This window comes from Melanerpes formicivorus, unplaced genomic scaffold (assembly GCF_026170545.1).
Source record: "Melanerpes formicivorus ecotype bairdi unplaced genomic scaffold, bMelFor1.0.p_v2 SCAF_315, whole genome shotgun sequence".
In the NCBI taxonomy this organism is placed as follows: domain Eukaryota; kingdom Metazoa; phylum Chordata; class Aves; order Piciformes; family Picidae; genus Melanerpes; species Melanerpes formicivorus.
The window spans coordinates 15,001-22,500 of NW_027142667.1; positions in this window are offsets into that span (position 1 = coordinate 15,001).

A 7,500-nucleotide genomic window follows, 5' to 3' on the forward strand; every position below is an offset into this window, starting at 1 on the left:
TCGCCCAGGGAGAGCACGTCTACTCGCCCAGGGAGAGCACGTCTACTCGCCCAGGGAGAGCACGTCTACTCGCCCAGGGAGAGCACGTCTACTCGCCGAGGGAGAGCACGTCTACTCGCCGAGGGAGAGCACGTCTACTCGCCCAGGGAGAGCACGTCTACTCGCCGAGGGAGAGCACGTCTACTCGCCGAGGGAGAGCACGTCTACTCGCCGAGGGAGAGCACGTCTACTCGCCGAGGGAGAGCACGTCTACTCGCCCAGGGAGAGCACGTCTACTCGCCCAGGGAGAGCACGTCTACCTCCCGCCTGAGGGAGAGCACGGGGGGGGGGGACAAAGACAGGCGGCAGCAGCTTCGGTGAACGTCACCCGGGAGGCGACCGGGGCTGTCCCGGGGCAGTCCCGGGAAGCCGGCGTCCGACACAGGGAACCGTCAGCTGCCGGACCGGGGCGAATCCCCGCGGCCACGGCAGGGGTGGGGGCTCGAAGACAGCCGGCAGTCGCCTCGGTGAACGTCACCCGGCCGGCGACCGCGGCCGTTCCGGGGCCGTCCCGGGAAGCCTGCGACAGGCACGGGGTCCCAGCCGCGGCCGGACCGACTCGAAGCCCCGCGGCCCCGGCACGGGGGAGGCCCAAAGACTGGCGGCAGCCGCTTCGCTGAACGTCACCCGGCCGGCGACCGGGGCCGTCCCGGGGCTGTCCCGGGATGCCGGCTTCCGGCACGGGGTCCCGGCCGCGGCCGGAGCGGCTCGAATCCCCGCGGTCCCGGCAGCAGCCGGAGCCGCTCGCCGTTCGGGCTCCCGGCACCCTACGGATCCGCCGACTCGTTCGCGGGCGGCGGGGGGAGGCAGTGAAGGAGGTGCGGGCAGAAGCGGCAGCGGAGGCGGAGGGGGGGGGGGGCTCGAAGACAGCCGGCAGCCGCTTCGGAGAACGTCACCCGGCCGGCGACCGCGGCCGTTCCGGGGCCGTCCCGGGAAGCCTGCGACAGGCACGGGGTCCCGGCCTCGGCCGGACCCGCACTGGATGCCGCCGCCTCGGGCTCTCGGGACGGTATGGATCCGCCGACTCGTTCGCCGGCGGCGGGGGGAGGCAGTGGAGGGGGTGCGGGGAGAAGCGGCAGCGGAGGCGGAGGGGGGGGGGGGCTCGAAGACAGCCGGCAGCCGCTTCGGTGAACGTCACCCAGGAGGCGATCGGGGCCGTCCCGGGGCCGTCCCGGGATGCTGGCTTCCGCCACGGGGTCCCGGCCGCGGCCGGAGCGGCTCGAATCCCCGCGGTCCCGGCAGCAGCCGGAGCCGCTCGCCGTTCGGGCTCCCGGCACCCTACGGATCCGGCGACTCGTTCGCCGGCGGCGGGGGGAGGCAGTGGAGGGGGTGCGGGCAGAAGCGGCAGCGGAGGCGGAGGGGGGGGGGCTCGAAGACAGCCGGCAGCCGCTTCGGTGAACGTCACCCGGCCGGCGACCGGGGCCGTCCCGGGGCTGTCCGGGGATGCCGGCTTCCGGCACGGGGTCCCGGCCGCGGCCGGAGCGGCTCGAATCCCCGCGGTCCCGGCAGCAGCCGGAGCCGCTCGCCGTTCGGGCTCCCGGCACCCTACAGATCCGGCGACTCGTTCGCGGGCGGCGGGGGGAGGCAGTGGAGGGGGTGCGGGCAGAAGCGGCAGCGGAGGCGGAGGGGGGGGGGGGGGGCTCGGAGACAGCCGTCAGCCGCTTCGGTGAACGTCACCCGGGAGGCGACCGGGACCGGCCCGGGAAGCCATCGTCCGGCCCCGGATCCCGGCCGCGGCCGGACCGGCTCGAAGCCCCGCGGCCCCGGCACGGGGGAGGCCCAAAGACTGGCGGCAGCCGCTTCGCTGAACGTCACCCGGCCGGCGACCGGGGCCGTCCCGGGGCCGTCCCGGGATGCCGGCTTCCGGCACGGGGTCCCGGCCGCGGCCGGAGCGGCTCGAAGCCCCGCGGTCCCGGCAGCAGCCGGAGCCGCTCGCCGTTCGGGCTCCCGGCACCCTACGGATCCGCCGACTCGTTCGCCGGCGGCGGGGGGAGGCAGTGGAGGGGGTGCGGGCAGAAGCGGCAGCGGAGGCGGAGGGGGGGGGGGGCTCGAAGACAGCCGGCAGCCGCTTCGGTGAACGTCACCCGGCCGGCGACCGGGGCCGTCCCGGGGCTGTCCGGGGATGCCGGCTTCCGGCACGGGGTCCCGGCCGCGGCCGGAGCGGCTCGAATCCCCGCGGCCCCGGCAGCAGCCGGAGCCGCTCGCCGTTCGGGCTCCCGGCACCCTACAGATCCGGCGACTCGTTCGCCGGCGGCGGGGGGAGGCAGTGGAGGGGGTGCGGGCAGAAGCGGCAGCGGAGGCGGAGGGGGGGGGGGGGCTCGAAGACAGCCGGCAGCCGCTTCGGTGAACGTCACCCGGGAGGCGACCGGGACCGGCCCGGGAAGCCATCGTCCGGCCCGGGATCCCGGCCGCGGCCGGACCGGCTCGAAGCCCCGCGGCCCCGGCACGGGGGAGGCCCAAAGACTGGCGGCAGCCGCTTCGCTGAACGTCACCCGGCCGGCGACCGGGGCCGTCCCGGGGCCGTCCCGGGATGCCGGCTTCCGGCACGGGGTCCCGGCCGCGGCCGGAGCGGCTCGAATCCCCGCGGTCCCGGCAGCAGCCGGAGCCGCTCGCCGTTCGGGCTCCCGGCACCCTACGGATCCGCCGACTCGTTCGCCGGCGGCGGGGGGAGGCAGTGGAGGGGGTGCGGGCAGAAGCGGCAGCGGAGGCGGAGGGGGGGGGGGGCTCGAAGACAGCCGGCAGCCGCTTCGGTGAACGTCACCCGGCCGGCGACCGGGGCCGTCCCGGGGCTGTCCGGGGATGCCGGCTTCCGGCACGGGGTCCCGGCCGCGGCTGGAGCGGCTCGAATCCCCGCGGTCCCGGCAGCAGCCGGAGCCGCTCGCCGTTCGGGCTCCCGGCACCCTACAGATCCGGCGACTCGTTCGCCGGCGGCGGGGGGAGGCAGTGGAGGGGGTGCGGGCAGAAGCGGCAGCGGAGGCGGAGGGGGGGGGGGGGCTCGAAGACAGCCGGCAGCCGCTTCGGTGAACGTCACCCGGGAGGCGACCGGGACCGGCCCGGGAAGCCATCGTCCGGCCCGGGATCCCGGCCGCGGCCGGACCGGCTCGAAGCCCCGCGGCCCCGGCACGGGGGAGGCCCAAAGACTGGCGGCAGCCGCTTCGCTGAACGTCACCCGGCCGGCGACCGGGGCCGTCCCGGGGCCGTCCCGGGATGCCGGCTTCCGGCACGGGGTCCCGGCCGCGGCCGGAGCGGCTCGAATCCCCGCGGTCCCGGCAGCAGCCGGAGCCGCTCGCCGTTCGGGCTCCCGGCACCCTACAGATCCGGCGACTCGTTCGCCGGCGGCGGGGGGAGGCAGTGGAGGGGGTGCGGGGAGAAGCGGCAGCGGAGGCGGAGGGGGGGGGGGGGCTCGAAGACAGCTGGCAGCCGCTTCGGTGAACGTCACCCGGGAGGCGACCGGGACCGGCCCGGGAAGCCATCGTCCGGCCCGGGATCCCGGCCGCGGCCGGACCGGCTCGAAGCCCCGCGGCCCCGGCACGGGGGAGGCCCAAAGACTGGCGGCAGCCGCTTCGCTGAACGTCACCCGGCCGGCGACCGGGGCCGTCCCGGGGCCGTCCCGGGATGCCGGCTTCCGGCACGGGGTCCCGGCCGCGGCCGGAGCGGCTCGAAGCCCCGCGGCCCCGGCAGCAGCCGGAGCCGCTCGCCGTTCGGGCTCCCGGCACCCTACGGATCCGGCGACTCGTTCGCCGGCGGCGGGGGGAGGCAGTGGAGGCGGTGCGGGGAGAAGCGGCAGCGGAGGCGGAGGGGGGGCGGGGGGGACGATAGTGGCGGGGGGCGGGGGGTGCTCGAAGGCAGCCGGCAGCCGGTTCGGTGAACATTCGCCGGGGCGGGGGGGGCGACCTGTCCGTGCCCGGGGCAGCCCCGGGAAGCCGGCAGCCAGCACGGGGTCCCGGCAGCACCTGTTCCCTGCCCTGGGACTTGCCGTGCCCGGCGGCCGGTTGCCGGGTGGGGGGAGCGATGAGAGGCGGGGCGCAGCGGCCGGGGCAGCGCCGGGCCGCAGCGGGGGGCTGGGCGGGTGGGGTAGGCGTCGAGCGGCAAGCCCTCGGCTGCAGCGAATGTTCGGCGGTGCGGGGCGGGGGGGGGACGGGACGACACGTTGGGGGCGCCGAGTCCGAGCCACCCCCGGCCCCAGGGGCGGCCGGAGGGGGAGGCCGGTGCCTGGCCCTGGGAGCTGCTGGGCGCCGGATGGCCGAGGGTGCGTCAGAAGCCGCCCGAGCGGTCGAGCAGGTCCTCCAGAAAGGCCTAGGGTGGCTTCGAGGGCCCCGGGAGCAGTCGAGGGAGGCCTCCAGGCAGGTCTGGAGTGGATGGGAGGCCTTCCAAAGCAGACAAGGGAGGCTGCCAGCGGGGCCTAGGCTGGCACTGCAGCCTGTAAATGGTTGGGGGGGGGGGGCCTCTGGTGCGGCCTGGAGTCTCTGGGTGGCGTCCAGAGAGGTGCAAAAGATCCTCTGGTGCGGCCTGTGGTGGCGGAGAAGCCTGCAGAGCGTGCGGGGGAGGCTTCTGGTGCGGCCTGGGGTGGGTCGGAAGCCTGCAGAGCGTGCGGGAGAGGCTTCTGGTGCGGCCTGGGGTGGCTGAGAAGCCTGCAGAGCGTGCGGGAGAGGCTTCTGCTGCGGCCTGGGGTGGCTGAGAAGCCTGCAGAGCGTGCGGGGGAGGCTTCTGTTGGGGCCTGGGGTGGGTCAGAAGCCTACAGAGCGTGCGGGGGAGGCTTCTGTTGCGGCCTGGGGTGGGTCGGAAGCCTGCAGAGCATGCGGGGGAGGCTTCTGCTGCGGCCTGGGGTGGCTGAGAAGCCTGCAGAGCGTGCGGGAGAGGCTTCTGCTGCGGCCTGGGGTGGCTGAGAAGCCTGCAGAGCGTGCGGGAGAGGCTTCTGTTGGGGCCTGGGGTGGGTCGGAAGCCTGCAGAGCGTGCGGGAGAGGCTTCTGTTGGGGCCTGGGGTGGCTGAGAAGCCTGCAGAGCGTGCGGGGGAGGCTTCTGGTGCGGCCTGGGGTGGGTCGGAAGCCTGCAGAGCGTGCGGGAGAGGCTTCTGGTGCGGCCTGGGGTGGGTCGGAAGCCTGCAGAGCGTGCGGGAGAGGCTTCTGTTGGGGCCTGGGGTGGCTGAGAAGCCTGCAGAGCGTGCGGGAGAGGCTTCTGCTGCGGCCTGGGGTGGCTGAGAAGCCTGCAGAGCGTGCGGGAGAGGCTTCTGCTGCGGCCTGGGGTGGCTGAGAAGCCTGCAGAGCGTGCGGGAGAGGCTTCTGCTGCGGCCTGGGGTGGCTGAGAAGCCTGCAGAGCGTGCGGGAGAGGCTTCTGCTGCGGCCTGGGGTGGCTGAGAAGCCTGCAGAGCGTGCGGGAGAGGCTTCTGCTGCGGCCTGGGGTGGCTGAGAAGCCTGCAGAGCGTGCGGGAGAGGCTTCTGCTGCGGCCTGGGGTGGCTGAGAAGCCTGCAGGGCGTGCGGGAGAGGCTTCTGCTGCGGCCTGGGGTGGGTCGGAAGCCTGCAGAGCGTGCGGGGGAGGCTTCTGGTGCGGCCTGGGGTGGCTGAGAAGCCTGCAGAGCGTGCGCGGGAGGCTTCTGGTGCGGCCTGGGGTGGCTGAGAAGCCTGCAGAGCGTGCGGGAGAGGCTTCTGCTGCGGCCTGGGGTGGCTGAGAAGCCTGCAGAGCGTGCGGGGGAGGCTTCTGGTGCGGCCTGGGGTGGCTGAGAAGCCTGAAGAGCGTGCGGGAGAGGCTTCTGGTGCGGCCTGGGGTGGCTGAGAAGCCTGCAGAGCGTGCGGGGGAGGCTTCTGGTGCGGCCTGGGGTGGCTGAGAAGCCTGCAGAGCGTGCGGGAGAGGCTTCTGGTGCGGCCTGGGGTGGCTGAGAAGCCTGCAGAGCGTGCGGGAGAGGCTTCTGCTGCGGCCTGGGGTGGCTGAGAAGCCTGCAGAGCGTGCGGGAGAGGCTTCTGCTGCGGCCTGGGGTGGGTCGGAAGCCTGCAGAGCTTGCGGGGGAGGCTTCTGGTGCGGCCTGGGGTGGGTCGGAAGCCTGCAGAGCATGCGGGGGAGGCTTCTGCTGCGGCCTGGGGTCTCTGGGTGGCCTCTAGAGAGGTGCAAAAGACCCTCTGGGTTGGGCTGGGGTGGCTCTTGGACCCCTGCCACACAGTGGAGAGAGGCCTCCGGCCCGCCACCTGTGTCCCTGTGTGCCTGAGTGCCTGTGTCCCTGTGTCCCTGTGTCCCTGAGTGCCTGAGTGCCTGTGTCCCTGTGTCCCTGTGTCCCTGAGTGCCTGAGTGCCTGAGTGCCTGTGTCCCTGTGTCCTTGTGTCCCTGTGTCCCTGTGTCCCTGTGTGCCTGAGTGCCTGTGTCCCTGTGTCCCTGTCTGTGTACCTGTGTGCGAGAGTGTCCGGCACGCCACCCAGCGGCGGCGGGCAAGCAGGTAGGCGGGTGGGCGGGCCGGCGAGGGCCAGTGTGAGTTTGGGGGGTGGGAGGGGAGGCGGCAGCTGGAAGCGTCAGAGGAGGGGGCGTGGCTCCGGCTGGCCCCGGGAGCAGGTTCCCGGGACCGGGACCGGCTGGACCCGGCGGGTGGTTGATCCCGGGGCGGGGGGCAGAGGCGGCGGGAAGCGGCAGCTGCGTGTGCGGCGGGGGGGTGGAGGGCGAACCGCGGCGGGAAGCGGATGCTTCAGAGCAGGTTACGGGGGCGGGGACGGACGACACCACCTGTCCCCGCCCCGGGACGGGCTGGACCCGGCGCCGTGTACCCGCCGCCGCCCCCGCCGCCGCCCCCCTCCGCCACCCCGGGACCCCGACGTTTTTTGGCGCCCGCGCCTTTTTTTGCTCCCCGCCTGCCCGCGCTGCCCCGAGCCCTCCCCCGGGGCGGGGCGGGAGGGAGGGACGGACGGACGGGTAGCCGGGGATCTCCGAGCGCGCGCCACCAGACCGAGGCGGGTCCCGGCGGCGGCGGCGGCGGCGGCGGCGGCGGCGGCGGCGGCAGCAGCAGCAGCAAGCGACGGCGGGGGGGGCAGGCTAGGGAGAGAGGGGGAGCGGCATGCGGTAGGGCTGGGGGGTTTGTTTCGGGGGGGAGGGGTGGGGGGGGGGTGGCAGCGGTCAGCGAGAGCGGGGAGAGGGGGAGCGGCATGCGGTAGGGCTGGGGTGTTTTTGGGGTGGGGGCGTTGGGGGGATTAGCGGGCGGGCGGGCAGCCGAGCCAAGCGGCAAGCCGGGGGGCGGGCGAGGGCGGCTTTAGGGCCGGAGGAGCGGAGCGCAACCTCCCCCGTGCAGGCTCCAGCGTGGAGAGCAGCAAGTTTTTGGGGACGGGGGACGACGGACGGGAGGGGCAGCGGCGAGAGGCTAGCTGCGGCAAGGGGCACCGGCACGGCCGCCCTAACAGCGCCGCCTCGGTCGCAGGGGTTAGAGAGCAGCCGGGCAGCCCGGGAGGGAAGCGGCAGCCCGCGAAGGGGGGAAGGGGGGGCTCCGCGCA